The following is a 16551-nucleotide window of genomic DNA, read 5'->3' as shown; positions in this document are numbered from 1 at the left end:
AATATTCTAACTGTAAGAAATATCAGAGCCAAAATCATCTTTAAACATCACTACAGGGGCGGCTAGGTGGCATAGTGGATAAAAGCACTGGCCCTGGAGTCAGGAGTACTTGGGCTCAAATCTGGTCTCAGACACTTAATATTTACCTAGCTGTGTGGCCTTGGGCAGGCCATTTAACCCCGTTTGCCTTGCAAAAACCTAAAAAAATACAACCCATCACTACAACTGCTAACTTTTCCATTCTGAACAGTCTTAGTTTGGTTTTCTCTGGTTAAGAATTTTTCTCTGGTTAAGAATGTTTTCCCCAAGAATTCACCTTCTATTTCTCTAAACAGTAAGAGTTGTTCTCAGATTTCTTAAGAAATAAGTTTTCTGTGCAAATGTGAAGAGATGGGAGATGGTGTCCTATACATGCAGAGTTTTTCTTTCTTTTTAAAGTTTTTGCAAGGCAGGGGATTAAGAGACTTGCCCAAGGTCACACAGCTAAGCAATTATTATGTGTCTGAGATCGAATTTGAACTCAGGTCCTCCTGACTCCAAGGCCTGTTCTCTATCCACTACACCACCTAGCTGATCCGATGGTGTCCTATGCAAAGAATGGGGGTGGGGAGTGAGGCAGGCCAGTATAGCTGCATCAAAATTTATGGAAGGGAATAAAGTCAATCAAGAAACATTTATTAAGCTCCTACTATGCCCAGCACTATGCTATACATCATATAAGGAGATTGAAAAGGTAAGAAGGGGGCCAGCTTATAAAAGCTTAAAATGTCATACAGTGGAGTTTATATTTGGTTTTGGGTATAGTAAGAAGCCCCTGGAGTTTATTGAGTAGAGGGTGACAAATTTCGGCCTGCACTTTAGGAAAATTATTTTGGAGGTTGTCCGGGGGAAAGGGTAACAAGTCTAAATTAGGGTAGTAGTTATGTGAAAGAAGAAAAGGGAACATTTATGAGAAAAGTGTTAAGATAGAAATATTAAACTTAGACAATAGGTTGGATAGATGGAAAAGAGGAGAGTAAGAGCATGGGAGTCAAGATTGTGGATCTAAATAACTGAGGGTGGTGTTGCTCTTGATAGTAATAGGAAAGTCAAGAAGGGAGGAAGAGTTTGGAGGGAAAATGATAATGAGAAATGTTGGGCCATGCTGAATATGAGATCTTTGAAGAATATCCATTTCAAGAAGTCCAAAAGGTGGTTGGTAACCTAGAACTGGAGATCAGGAGAGGAAATTCAGGATTGAATAGCTTGATCTGGGAATCATCTGCCTAGAGATGAAAATGACACCCATGGGAGCTGATGAAATCACCCAGAGAGATAACATAGATGGCAAAGAGAAGAGAGTCTGAGACAGAGCCTTAGGGGATGTCTGAGGTTTGTGGGCATGATCTGGGGAATCAGGAGAGAACAGTCTCATTGAAATAGAGTATTCAGGGAGAAAAATGACCAATAGTGCATTTTCCTGTATTATGGAAATGCTTGTTTTGTTCTATGATTTGAAGACAAAATAAATTTGTAATACAAAGAAAAAGAATGATTAGGATGTGAAAAAAAAAGAATGAGGATTGAGAAAAGGACATTATATCTGGCAATGAAGAGAGCACTGGTAACTTTGGAGAGGGTGGTTTGAACTGAATGATAAGGGCGGAAGTCAGGCTATGGAGTAGTAAGAAGAGGATGAGAGTAAAGGAAGTGGAGGCAACTTTTAAATTAAAGAATTTAGTCAAGAAGGAGAGCTTTAGCAAAATAGCTAGTAGGGAGGATCAGATAAAGTGAAAGGATTTTTGAGGTTGAAGGAGAACATGAATGTAATTATAAGTAGCAGGGATGATCAGAGGGTGATAATAAGAGCATCTGCTGGAAAAGATTGAAAGGAGAAGATCGGGTAACATGGTGAGGGGAAGGGCCATCTATTCATGTGAGATAAAGTGAGAGAAAAGATAGTTGGGAGAGATGTCTGAGTGATATGAGATGCAGAGGAAGAGAAGAAAGAAGAGTATTGGTGATTTTTAAAAAAGAATACTGAGTTTGAAATCAGAGGGCTTAGATTCAAAACCAAATTCTAACACTTACTACCTGTATAATGTTAGATAAAATTGCTTCTGGTCCTCAGTTTCCTCATTTGTAAAAGAAATGTCTCTAATATTTCCAGTACTAAATCTTGTGACTAAACTGTAGGAGGTGCATTGGCACCTCTTGGATCTCTCTCTCCCTCTCCCCTTAGTGGGTTGGACTGAATTCTGTAGCAAGGGTAGGGTTGCCTAACATGGGAAGAAGAGACCCTCACTTCTCAGCCCAGAAAACCCAGACAGCCTCTTCCCTTCCCCACAAAGCTTCAGCCTCTTCTTGATTTTCTCCCATCCCCCAATACCATCTTATATAGACTACTCCTATTCATACATTTGGGAACTTACAGACTCCTCTGGGCTGCCTTAGAAGGGGGAGGGATGGCAGGTAGTGAGTCAACCCACAGCCATGCTGGGAATTACCAGACCCAACCCTTTCTCCTTGGGGGACACTTTTCCAGCAATAATTGGAGGAAAACAGTCTATCTTGCTTGCTGGGTTTGAAGATATAATAATATTCCACATTTATATAGTATTTTATTGTGATTTTTATACCATTCTACAGTTAACAAAGCACTTTGCATATATCATCTTATTTGACTCTCAGACTATCTTATGAGGGTAGGTAAATTGCTGCCATTTTACAGAGGAGACTAAGGCTCACAGTAGTGACAATGTGACATAGTAGAAAATAGTAGAAGACCCTCAATTCAAATCTTAGTTTTTCATGTCTGAGCAGCAATTCTCTCATCTGTTTAAAAAAAAAAAGAAGTTGTAGAGATAATCTCTAAGGTATTCATCTCTAAAAAACCTTTGAGGTTAAATGACTTGATCAGGATCAAGCAACTAGAAATTAGGCATGGAAATAAACATTTATACAAACAAGGAGGAGGTAAGGGGAGCAGCTGACATTGGAGCCTCAATCTTCATCTGAATTGGTCAAAAGAAGAAAAAATAAACTAGCAATACATTTGGGTATAGAAACATATTTCCTTCAACAGGGAAAGGGAGGAGAACATTGAGAGGGTAGATTAAAGGAAGTCCAAGACAAAACAACAATATCTATTACTCTTTTTGAGGTGGTAAAGAATAGAAATCTGAGGGAATGTCCATAAGTCAAATAATGGAGGAACAAATTACAGTATATAAATGTGATAGAATTCTATTATGCTATAAGAAATAATGAAGAGAATTTCAGAAAACTAGGGAAAACTTGGATATACTCCTGCAGAATGAAGTGAACAGAATCAGGAGAACAATTTACAGCACAAGATGATAATGACAAATTAAAAGATTTAGAATTTTTAATCAGTGTAATTACTAACCAGGTTTCCATAGGGTCATTGATGAAACCTGATACCTCTTGATGAAGAAGTGAAGAACTCATTGCAGAATGAGACAAAAATTCTTTTCATCATGGGCAATGTGCTTGACAGGTTTTTTTTTTTCCATGAAATGTTTGACAAGTTTTTTTTTTTTATCATGGGCAATGTGGAAATTTATTTTGGTTGACTATACTTCTTTTAATGGGTCTCATTTTTCTTTTGTTCTCAGTTGGAGAGAGGTTGGAACAGGAGGATAGGTGGTGAAGTTTTACTAACTGAAACAAATAAAAATGTATTTAAAAAAGAAAGTGAATTTTTAAAACTTCTTGTGTTTTTTTTCTTTGTTTTTCATGTTTTTCCCCTTTAGTTCTGATTCTTCTTTCACAACATGACTAATATGGAAATATGTTCCTATATCAGATTACTTACTCTCATGGGGATGGGGAAGGGAAGGGAGGGTGGTAGAAAAATGTGGAACTCAAAAGCTTACAAGAAGTTGAATGTTGAAAACTATCCTTGTATGTAATTTAAAAAAAATGAAATAAAATAACAATTTAATGTGAAGAATCCAAGATCACTTTTCTAAGCCTTTTGATTCAAAGCCTTTTTAATTTCAACTTGAACATTTTTTCTGTGTACATTAAATCTTCTCTAGGGTTACCCTTCCCCAGAAACTCTCCCACAATACTGATTGACTTAGGATCTACCTAGCTTGGGGAATGGGGGTGGAATAGACATATTCCGTTCCTGTTCTAACTCATTTTGATTAATGTGTACCATGTAGAAGAAGGATGGGATGGAACACTTGACTGCCTCCCCCATTTCCATACTAGACCAGAGTAGCCTGGGCTAGATAAAACTGGAGATACAAAGAATGCACTCAGGAGTGGGGGAAGCCTAAACTACAGGACCTTTTTGAATCCACTACCAAGCATTCAAACTAGTGGATCTGTATAACTGAATAATTGAATAACACTGATATCCAAGAGGGGACCTTTCTAAGTCTTTTCATCTTATCATTCTTATCATACTCTCCTGTAATACACACACACACACACACACACACACAACCACCACCACCACCAATTGGGCCCTTTCTCCAGATCCTTTGACAGTGCCTGGTCACCAAAGGGAAGTATGATGATGTAAGCAGGAAGCTTCCTGGACTTGAAGTCAGGGGATCTGCTTGAGCATCTCCACATATTTTTTTTTTTTAGATTTTTGCAAGACAAATGGGGTTAAGTGGCTTGCCCAAGGCCACACAGCTAGGTAATCATTAAGTGTCTGAGACTGGATTTGAACTCAGGTACTCCTGACTCCAAGGCCGGTGCTCTATCCACTGTGCCATCTAACCGCCCCTTGAGCATCTCAACTCTGGCATTTACCAGCTGTTTGACCTTTACTTCTCATTTGTAAAATGAGGATAATAATTATTATCCCATGAAAGGCAAAACTATTAAATTCTAAGTTCATAGAGTGTCCACAATTCTATACTTATTTTTCTTCTTTTAAAGAGGAAGTTCCATTAATACCTTTTGTTTTCGTGCCATAATTAGTTCTAGATGGAGCCTGCACATACATTCACCATTGTCTCAAATTTAAAAAACAAAACAAAACAAATTTTAAAAATGGCAGATAAAATTAAATGACCCAGTGACTGAATCTGGCAATTATGTGGTCACACTGTTTCCCAACTGATGAGTACCTATTTGATTTTTGGGACAGTTTGGGGGTGTTTTCTTCTATTATACAAAATGCACCTAAGAATCTTTCTTGTAATAGTGGTTGCCTTATTTCACAGAAGAAGGAACTGATCTCTGGAGAGATGTAGTGATTTAAATTTGTTTTTGGCACCAACCAAAACCTCTCTTGGTAGCATCCTCTGAAGTACTGGGGGTTTCCCAGGGCCCCATTGGATGTCCAATCTGTATCTCTCTCAACTCTGGAGTTTTTTCACCAATTCTTCCCTATCCCCACCCTTGACCCACAGTCATTAAAACTTTTTAGCCCCAAATTCTATCTCCTTGGGAAGCTTTCTGTCAGGTTACAGCTAGCTAATCTAAGCAGGGAGTTTGTGGGAAAGGATTAAATCCAATGCCTTTTCTCCCTCCCTTACACTTTTTCCCCCTGCTCAGAAACTTGTACCTTTTCTTAGGGATTTTCTGGAAATTGTACCCTGCCATCATCTTTGATGTCTAACCCTAAAGAGTTACTAACAGTGGGACTTTCCATCTGATTATAGTAGGAGGATAAAGGAGAAGATTTGGGGGGAACCACCTGTCATTATCCATCAAACTACACCTAAGGCTATTTAGGATCATGGAAGGGATGCTGAATTTGGCATCAGAAGGATCAGGTTCAAATCCAAACTCTGATAATTACTATCTATGTGACTTTGAGCTTAAAGTTATGACACCCCTCCATAACTCAGGTTCCTTACCTGTAAAAGTAGGGGGAAAAGATTTTGCCTAGATTCAGAACACACATTCTCTCTCTCTCTTTTATTTTTTTAGTTTTTTTTTAGTTTTTGCAAGGCAATGGGGTTAAGTGGCTTGGCAAGGCCACACAGATAAGTAATTATTAAGTATGTCTGAGGTCAGATTTGAACTCAGGTACTCCTCACTGCAGGACTGGTGTTCTATCCACTGTGCCACCTAGCTGCCCTCTCTCTCTCTCTCTCTCTCTCTCTCTTTCTCTCTCTTTTCTCTTCTCTTTTCTTTTCCTCTATCTTTCCCTTTTCTCTCTCTATCTCTCTTTTACACACATCCACACATCCACACATACAATGCATACAGTCACTGATATAGGAAAAGACCTGTTGTCCTTTGCCTATGCCTTCCTCTAGCAAAATTATTTATTTTTAGCTTCCTTCTGCCTAGATTGTGCCTCCTCATTTTCCTCTTGATGCCCCACTTTACATAACAGGAAAGATCAGAGAGGCTGAGGCTACTCATCGTCTAGAAAGGGTAGAGGTTTGCAGGGAGAGAAACCCATCTAACTGGTGTCCACACTAGAGCAGAGGGAGGGGAATTAGGAATTTGTGGTTGTGTGAGAGGGGTGGTAATGGGAAGGGAGGACCTGGCAGAGGGGCTGATTTTGAATGGAATTTCCTTTCTGACTGCAAACAAAGGCAGGTTCCTGTATCCAAGTGTGCAGTCTGGACCCCACCCACTTTCTCCTCAGAGGGACTGAGAGATGTCCTGTCTGCCTCTATTCCTGCTGCTAAGTGCCAAGGTCCAACAATTTATTAATAACTGACATTTATATAAAGTGCTTTAGGGATTAAGAGCACTTTACCCACAATAGCCTGATGATGTAGGTAATGCAACTACCACAATCCCCATTTTACAGATGTAAAAACTGAGGTTTAAGTGACTTCCCCAAGGTATTGGTTGTGAGTGGCAGGAGGCCCAGTCCACTTTCTGTTTCATAGAACTCCCTGGATGCTCTTCTCTTTAGCCCTAGCTTTAATCATTTCTTGTTTTCTCTATACTCCCCAACTTTTCCTACAAACCACTCTCCTCACCTTTCTTCTTAGTCTCGGATAACCTGTTTTCCATTATATCTCTCTAAGGTTCCTTTTTAACTTCTCCTATTCCTGATAATCATTCAGATTACCCAAGGTCCCTTTTGATTCACCTTAGGGGGAATGCAAGGGTTCCTTCCCCTCCCTGAATCTGATCCTATGCCTAAACAGCACTTTGGTCTCAACCACCCCAATTCAAATCTCATTCTTGTCATTTACTAAAGTGTTTGAAATCTTATCTCCCTCCAAAAGTTAAAGCGGTACAAGTTATTCCCCTCTCCTGCCTCAGACTCAATAATAAGTGCAATAATAGATTAAATTATAAGAGTTTGCAATGATACAGTACTTCATACACACTACTCTTTTGGTTCTTCACAGTGAAGCAAGAATAAAAACTGTTATCTTTGATTTTTTCCTTTCCATCAGGCTTCATAGTAATTCAAGTCAACAAACATTTTTAAATTTAAAAATTATTTTCAAATAATATGCATTTATTTTCTCTCCTTGCCCTCCCCCTCAAAAGAAAAATAAAATTCTTGCAACAATTATACATAGTTGAGCAAAACAAATTCCCACATTGGCCATGACCATAAATAAACAAACAAACAAATAAGTAGGTAGATAGATGATAGATAGCTAGATATAACATATATATGTATATGCACATATAATGAATCTTGAGTTCAACACCTCTCCATCAGGAGGTGGTTATCACTCTTCAACAATGGTCACTCAGATTCCTTTCTGTGGGAGGGGGGAAGTAAGATTGGGAGAAAAATTGTAAAACTCAAAACTCAAATAAAATCTTTAAAAAGAAAAAAACAATGATCACTGCATTAATCAAAGTTTTTAAGTCTTTCAAGATTGTTTTTCAAAAAATCATTTATTAAGTACTTATTATGTGCTTTATTGTCCCAGGCACTAGAGATAAAGACAAAAATGGAAACATACCTTAAGAATATGTCATATCAACAATACCATGGGGCGGTTAGGTGGCGTAGTAGATAGAGCACTGGTCCTGGAGTCAGGAGTACCTGGGTTCAAATACGGTCTCAGACACTTAATAATTACCTAGCTGTGCAGCCTTGGGCAAGCCACTTAATCCCATTTGCCTTGTAAAAACCTAAAAAAACCCCCAATATCATTACTAGATGTATATCCCAAAGAGATAAAAGAAAAAGAACAAGAACCTTTATGTACAAAAATATTTATAACAGCTCTTTTTTTGGTGGCAAAGAATTGGAATTAAGAGGATGCCCATCAACTGGGGAATGGCTGAACAAGTTGTATTATATGATTGTGATAGAATACTGTTGTTATTAAAAAAGTGATGAAGGAAGTAGTTTTAGAAAATCCTGGGAAAACTTATATGAACCAATACCAAGGGAAATGAGCAGAACCAGGGAATCATTATACACATTAACAGCAATATTGTATGATGATAAACTGTGAAAAACCTTGGATACTCTGATCAAAACAATGATCCAAGACAATTCCAAAGGACTTATACTGAAAAAGGTTATTCATTTCCAGAGAGAGAAGTGATGAAATCTTTCTTTTTATTTTGCAATATTACTAATATGGAGATATATTTCACATGACTTCATATGTATAATTGATATCACATTACTTGCCTTATCAGTGGATGAGGGAAGGATAGAAGAGAGGAAGAGAATTTAGAACTCAAAATTGTTTAAAGTATGATAAAAATAATATTTTAAAAGAACATAAGTCAATACAAAATATCTATAAAGAAAATAAATGGAATTACAAGGGTGGGAAGAAAGTGTTAACAATTGGGGGAAATCAGAAAAGGCTGTGTGGAGGAGGAGATACTAGAACTGAGTCTAGAATGAAGCTAGAGGTTACAATGGAAGTGAAATCAGTTTGAAAAGAGGAGTTGTTACCATCTTCCCTTGAACCCCTAAGAGTTTTAACCCCTAGAGGAGATTGTCTCTTTTCCAATATCATCTGCTTGGGGCAGTTAGGTGGTGTAGTGGATAGAGCACCAGCCCTGGAGTCAGGAGGACCTGAGTTCAAATTTGACCTCAGACACTTAATAATATATATCAAATGGAAGAGCTTGTAGTTTATCCTAGAGAGAAATTATAGGGAGCCACTGATAGTTTTTTGAGTAGACCAGTGAGACAATGGGAATTATACTTTTTAAGAATATCAATTTGGCAGCTTTTAGAAGGATAGATTGATTAGTGGAGAAAGTAGAGTCAAGGAATCTAATTAGGAGGTTACTATAATAGTCCAGGTGAGGGCAAGAACTAAGAGTGATAACCATATAAAGGGAGAGAAGGAGGCAGATGCAAAACATATTAGGTAGATAGACCATGACTTATTGGTGTGACAATGTTCAGATGTTCTCTTATCATGTCCTATTTTTTCATGACTTTGTTTGGGATTTTCTTGGCATGTTTATCATTTCCTTCTCCAGCTCATTTTATAGATGAAGAAACTGAGGCAAACAGGTTTAAATGACTCACCCAGGGTCACACAACTAGGAAGTGTCTGAGGCCAAATTTGAATTCAGGGCTTCCTAACTAGATCTAGGCCCAGTGCTCTTTCTACTGTGGCACCTAGTTATCTGACCAGTTGGCAAGCCCTGGATTATTGGAAGGATGGCGTACTCTTGGAATAAACAGGTTAGGAAATAAGGTGATTTTTAGAAAGAAAGTGAATTTAATTTTGGACATACTGAGTTTGAGGTATCTATCAGCTATCCCATGATGTCTAGTTGGTAAGATAAAGAAAGAGCTATGGGCTGAATGTGTAGATCTGCTTGTACAGTGTTGAATTGGGCCTGTGGGAACCCATGAGATCACTAAGAAAGAAATGGGTCCAATGATCCATCAAAGGAAACTGAGGAATGTGCAGACAGCTAAGAGAAGAACCCAAATAGAGAAATGATGTGAAAAACCCATTGGTTCACAGAAGAGAAGACTAGGTGGCAGATTCCAAGAAGTCATGTAGAGTGAGAGCTGAGAAAAGGCCATTGGATTATACGATTAAGCCTTCATTGGTAAGCTTGGAGAAAGTTATTTCAGGGGAGTGGAAGGAATGAATGGGAGGTGAGGAGGGACAAATAAACAGAGATGACTCTATAGAATTTTGGCTGTGAAAGTCAGAAAATAGAATTTTTCTTCATATGTACTTTATTATTAATTTTGTATTTATAACAGTCAAAATGATTTATTCATTCAAAGTCATCATTATTACTGTATACAATGCTCCCTTGGTTCTCCTCATTTCATTCTTCATTCTGTCATGCAAGTCTTTCCATGTTTTTTCTAAGATCATTGAGTTCATTATTTTTTTATGGCACAGTAGTATTTCATCACAATATATATACTCACAACTTGTTCAGTCTTTCTCCAGTTGATGGGAATTCCTTCAATTTCCAGTTCTCTGCCACCACAAAGAGAGCTGCTATAAACATTTTTGAACACATTGGTTCTTCACCTTTTCCCTAATCATCATATCTGGGGAAAGAATTGATAAACAGAATTATGTCTAAAATGCATACTTATCACTTTATCTCCCTTCAGACTCCTTCTTTAACAGTCTTCCAAAAGTTCTACTTGCTTCTGGGCACTGACAATTCTGTTAATCTTTTACCCAGATGCCAGTATAATCTTTCTTACTGATGAGTCAAGTATCTTGCTCTTTTACTCAAGAGTATTTGGTGGCTATTATTTTTGCCTAAATTAGAGAAAGGCAACATGACATAGAAGAAAGACTTGTTTTGGAGTTAGAAAATCTGGATTCAAGTCTTATCTCCTATATTTTCTAGTTGTGACTTTGGACATATTGTTTAACTTCCCTTTATCTCATATTCTGTGTTTTAATAAAGAGGATAGTAATACTTTGACCACTTACCACACAGAGTTGTAGGAGGTAGGTGATTCACAAATCTTAATTTACATAAATATGGAAATTATTATATATAAGATATTAAGATATAGTGTGGACACTTGAGTTCACTGTACCCAAAGCTATACTGGCTACATCTATCACTTTCAGAGTTCCCTTGAACCCCTAAGAGTTTTAACCCCTAGAGGAGATTGTCTCTTTTCCAATATCATCTGCTTGGGGCAGTTAGGTGGTGTAGTGGATAGAGCACCAGCCCTGGAGTCAGGAGGACCTGAGTTCAAATTTGACCTCAGACACTTAATAATTGCCTAGTTGTGTGACCTTGGACAAGTCACTTAACCCCATTGCCTTGCAAAAACAAAACAAAACAAAAAAATTAATACCATCTGCTTGAGCCCCCACTGCTGTGTTCTCTCCTTGTTTAGGTTCAATGTTCAATGACTGGTACCCTATTCATTGTAGAGTGGATAAATTTTACAAAAAGAATGTTTACTTCAAAGGGATATTTTTCTTTAACCTCCACAGCTAACCAGTCTCCTCTTAACCATAGGTTTATCCAACTGGAACAAGTTAAGGTATTTCCACAAATGATTCCTAATCTCTCTAAGATACCTCCATTCATATCATCATGATTGTCTTAGAAGCATGATCTCCACATCTCCATGTGGGGTGAATGCCTTTTAAGTGCTTCTGCCCATGTACCAGACTCCCATTATACTGGCATTTGAGGTCCTTTACCTAAAGGTAGGTTTTTACTTATCTTTCCAAAATTATTTCATTATATTCCCCTTTAAGTCTAGTCTATTCAAATTAGATGCCTAACTATTACACTGGTCTCCTTGAGGATGGGGTATTATTTCATTTGGTCTTTGGCTTCTAAGCACCTAGCATATAGTAGATAATCAACAAATGTCCACTTTATTTTGCCTGAAACCACAGAAAGCTAACTGGAGCCTGAGTGCATATAACCCTGAGTCAGAAAGTTGTTTTTGTTTAAATGTGTCTGACTCTTCATTTAACTATTTGGTGTTTTCTTCACAAAGATTCTAGAGTAATTTGCCATTTCCTTTTTCAGCTGATTTTTCAGATGAGGAAACTGAGGCAAACAGGGCTAAATGACTTATCCAGGACCATACAGCAAGTAAGTATTTAAGTCCAGTTTTGAACTCAAGAAGATGAGTCAGAAAGACTTCAGTTGGGTCTTCTATCTTCTGCCTTTAATTACCTGAGTTTGAATCTAGGCTTAGATATTTACTAGCTATGTGATTCTTGGAAATTCACTTAATCGCTGCCTGAGTTACCTCAATTGTAAAATGGGATAAAATGGCAGGAACTTAATAAATTTTTGCTTCCTTCCTTCCACCAATACTCAGGTGTCCTGACTTCAAATTTGCTGCTCTTTTCATTATAACACAGGTTAAAAGGGGAAGAGAAAGGAGAGGGAATAGGGATAAATCTGGGAAGAATAATGGAGGACCCTGAGGTGATTGTTGGTATGTGACAATTTGTGAGAATGATAAAATGGAAAGAGAATCAGTGCTGTATTCAAGAGGCCTGGATTTGAATCCCAGATATACTAAATATCTCTGACTTTTGCTAAGCCAATTATGCCCTCGACTTGAATTTCCTCATCTCTAAAATGAGGTGGGGGGCAGGGAGGGGGTGGGTTGAATGACATAATCTCCAAGTTTTATCCCAGCTCTGTGTCATAGAGTTTCCTAAATATCTTTTGCTCTGATATCTGTTTATTTTATTATTTCCATTTCCTGTTCTATGAGTGCCTGACTTTTGACTCTATGAGCTCTCTAGGACTTGATATGAGGTAGGAGGACTGACTGGCTTCTCCTGTATAGAAACAGAGTAGGAGCTGCTAGTCACCTTTGGTTTAGGGAAACTGACTCCTGCAGAGTTGGATCTGGGTAGCCTAAGATAAAGGGTAAGCCATTAAATGGACCTCTCTGGGGACCCAAGGTCAGATTGAAGTGGGGAGAGGAAGCACCAGGGTACAATAGAAAGAAGTCAGAAAAATGTGTGAATACAAGTTCTAGGCATGAGCAAATCACTTCTTCGATCTGTAAAATGGTTATAATAATACGGTTTCTACTTATCTCACAGGGTTGTCATGGGTAAATTATGCTTTAGCTATACAAATTATGCTTTAGCTATACAAATTTGAATTATTAATCATCATAGGAGAGAAAAGACAACACAGTCAGACTCTCTTCTTGTTCACCATTTACAAAGAAGAATGATGCTTGGAGATCTGAAGATCTCTAGGAAAAGAAGAGGAAGATGACTCACTGGCCCTTTGTCTGGCATCCCCTTCTGCAGGTCTACCAGTCCCTTCCTGACCTCCTAAGACCCTTAACTTCTCCATTCTCTGCCTTTCCTCAGTGCCTTAGACATCCTATCAGCTGCAAAGAGAGGGGCTGAGACAACCAGGGTGGGCCAGCTTATCTGAGACAGATGATATCTCAGCATGTCACTTCATGTACCCTTCTGCCTCAGGCCCTGGAACCTAAATCTCCCACATTGAAGTATTTATTCTCAGTGATAAAGAATAATTCTTCTTCATATTTCAGCCTCTCTCTCAGACCCAATTTCTATCTCCCTGCCCCCAACTTTATTTCTTTCTTCTGTGATTCCCAATCTTTATGTCCTTCCCCAGTCACTCCTCACAACTCCCAAAGCTTCCATGGCCCTCTGACATTGTGGGGTCTAGGACTACACATAGGAATCTTACCTGGCCTAGAAGGGAGATTCTCCCTTATTCTAGGCTACAGTTCTGATTGGGAGATTGGGGGCAATTACAAGGTGGAGATGAGGAACTGGAGGACAAACAGTTAGTCAAAGTAAATAAATAAAGTAAAATAGCCCACTAAGATTTCCCTTGTCTTTGGTATCTGGTAGCAGGACTATAAATTCCTGCTTGGAAATCCTCATTGGACAGACTCACCTTTAGATTCTGCAAATTTGTTTATGTTATTTTTCTCCCAATAAACTTTGGGAAGGTACTATCTTCTGAGGTCAGACTACCACATATGGGTAAGATTTATGAGTGTCCCTGTGAGGTAAGGGAAAGGAATAAGCATTTATTAAACACTTACTATTTGCCAGACACTGTGCTGAAAGCTTTAAAAATATAATCTCATTCAATGATGATGTTGATGAAATATATGTAAACCTCTCTGGGTACTCACCAGTAGGTCTCTGGATGTCCAGTGGGACACCACTCAAACATTAACCTTTGGCAGCCCTAAACCTTTATTTGATTTTAATCCTTGCATAAACTTGCATATTATATTCTATAGGTACAAATACCACTGTGATAAGGAAAGTCAAACCACATTAATTCAATTCTTCTAAGAGTGTGGTCAAATTAAGTCAATTTATAGATCATTTGCAATGGATCAGGTACTATGCTCTCAGAATGCAAAGGGAAGCAAAACAGGAAGGAAGGAAGAAGAATTAATGGAAGGAAGGAAGGAAGGAAGGAAGGAAGGAAGGAAGGAAGGAAAAAAAGAAAGAAATTAAGGAAGAAAGTCCCTATTTTCATGGAACTTTCCTCCTAATGGTGAAAGACATAAAAGGAATACAAAAAAGACAGCATAAGGAAATATGAAAATTAAGTTTGGAGTGTTAGGAGAAGAACTTGGAGAGGAAGGAAGTGAATATGGCTACCAATGTGTCCTTCCTTAAAATGGAAGTTCTGGGAGGACTGACCAATCAAGGGAAGGGGCCACAGGGCCACAAGAATCTTCCAGGATGAGAAGATTTTCTGTAATCTGATGGAGAAAGAGGTCTGGAAAGTCAGAGCCTAAAAGTGGAATTAGAGTCAAAAGAATCTGGTTAAAATCCTTCTCTGTTCCCTGTTTACTCTCTTGGACTTTGGGTAAGTTACTTTTCTGTGGGCCTCATTTGTCAGATGAGGGGTTGGATGAGAAACTAGTTACTAAATGATTTTGATGACCCCTTCCAGCTCTAATAAACTGTGAAACATCCTTTGAGTCAGCACTCTGCATGACTGCGGATCATTGGATCATAGATTTAAAGCTGGACAGGGCCTCAGAGGTCATAAAGTTCCAACACCTCTTTTTATAGATGAAGAAACAGCAGCCAAGAGAGGTTGAGCGGCATGTTCTCTGGGAGTTCAAAATCTAGTTGGGGCAATTACAGAAGACAACCCATAATTAAGAGTCTTGGTTGAAAACAGGAGATGTTTGTTAAGTGTTCAGAGGAATGAGGTGGCCCTCCTCTACCTTCTGGCCGTTTAACTCCATCTTTGTTTCCCTTCCTTTCCTAATGCTGGGAGGATACTAGAAAATTTGTTATCTAATTAGTCATACAATTTTCCCCCCATTATTTTCCTCTCTCTACTCTGCCTCCATTATTCTCCAAATCTGGACTCAAGATGATAACCCCTTTCCCTCTTTAACCTAGGATCCCACTTCTTCCTCAGGCATATGAGTGTATTTCCTGGGGTTTAAGATCCCATTTCCCAACCTCCCATAGGGCCCTGCTCCCCTGTCTCCTGTCTGGCTCAATTGGGAAGTTCTTCTGCATATCTAATCTCACTATCTGCCTTTGGCCTGCTTCTTCTGTGGATATGAGGAACAGCTGTTCTCTGAGCAGTAAATCTTTGTAGACTTGGATACAAATTCTAATTCCTTTCCCCTTTCCTCAGAGGTCTGACTTTTAGCTCTTTCCCAATCCATGGGATTATCCAGGAATGAACAGAAGATTACAAACTAGGTCAGTTATGACTGATTAAAATGGAGAAACAAGCAGAGATTCTCAACATCTCTCACCTCCCTACCTCTTATCCTAACTCTCTAGCTCTTATCTTATTCTCTGCACCCCCCCCCCACACACACTTCTAATTTATACTCTTCTTTTTTTCAAAAAGCCTGACAGGAACCCTTCTTGGAAACTCTTCATCCTAGTCTTCGACCACCAGCTCCAGTGGTCTTTAGATGCTTAGCATTCTGTCATTAGTTTCTCTATCCCTTTTGTTTCTTTCCTTAATTTTTCCACTTTGATTTTTCTCTTCTTAACCCTTACTATGTCTCAAACGGGTTCTGGAAATTCATAGCCTTCACAACTGATAATAAAATGTCAACAGCGGAAATGAAATCCATCACCGAAGGAGTTGAGATAAAGCAGAAAACTCAGTCCTCACAGCTGTTGCCTAAGCAAGCTTGAGGTACCCTCTGAGCCCCAGAACCTTTTCCCCTTATTTCCCCAATCCCACCTCATCTGGGAAGCTCCATTTATTTTTTTCCCCTTTTGATGTCCTTGTGCTTCTTTGATGAACCCTTTCTCAGCAATGGTGGGGAGCAGGGATTAGAAGAGGGTCTCAGGAGGTTCAGACTAGTTCCTCCCTTTTGACTCCCCCAAATATGGATCATATTCCTTCCATTTGGTATGTTTTGGCACAGAGTTGAACAAACCCTTCCAAAATCCTTGTGATATGACTTATAATTATAGATCTGGGCTGATTTTTTCAGAAACTCACTCCCCCATTCTCTCAATCCTCTCGCTGGGGTAGGAAGGATAGAGTAGGGGCCACAGTCTTAAAGATAGAGATAAGAATAGAATCGAGGTTTTTTAAGAGCTGAAAAGAGCGTTGGAGTTACAGTATTCCCCATGCTATAGGTTAGGACAGCAAAGCTCAGAGACGTGAGTTAACCTGCCCCAGGTCACGGAGCCAGGAGGCTCATTCCTTTCGCCAGGAGGCTTCCCATGCTAGCGGGGA

This window comes from Macrotis lagotis, chromosome 2, assembly GCF_037893015.1.
Source record: "Macrotis lagotis isolate mMagLag1 chromosome 2, bilby.v1.9.chrom.fasta, whole genome shotgun sequence".
In the NCBI taxonomy this organism is placed as follows: Eukaryota; Metazoa; Chordata; class Mammalia; order Peramelemorphia; family Peramelidae; genus Macrotis; species Macrotis lagotis.
This window is presented reverse-complemented; position numbering follows the sequence as displayed.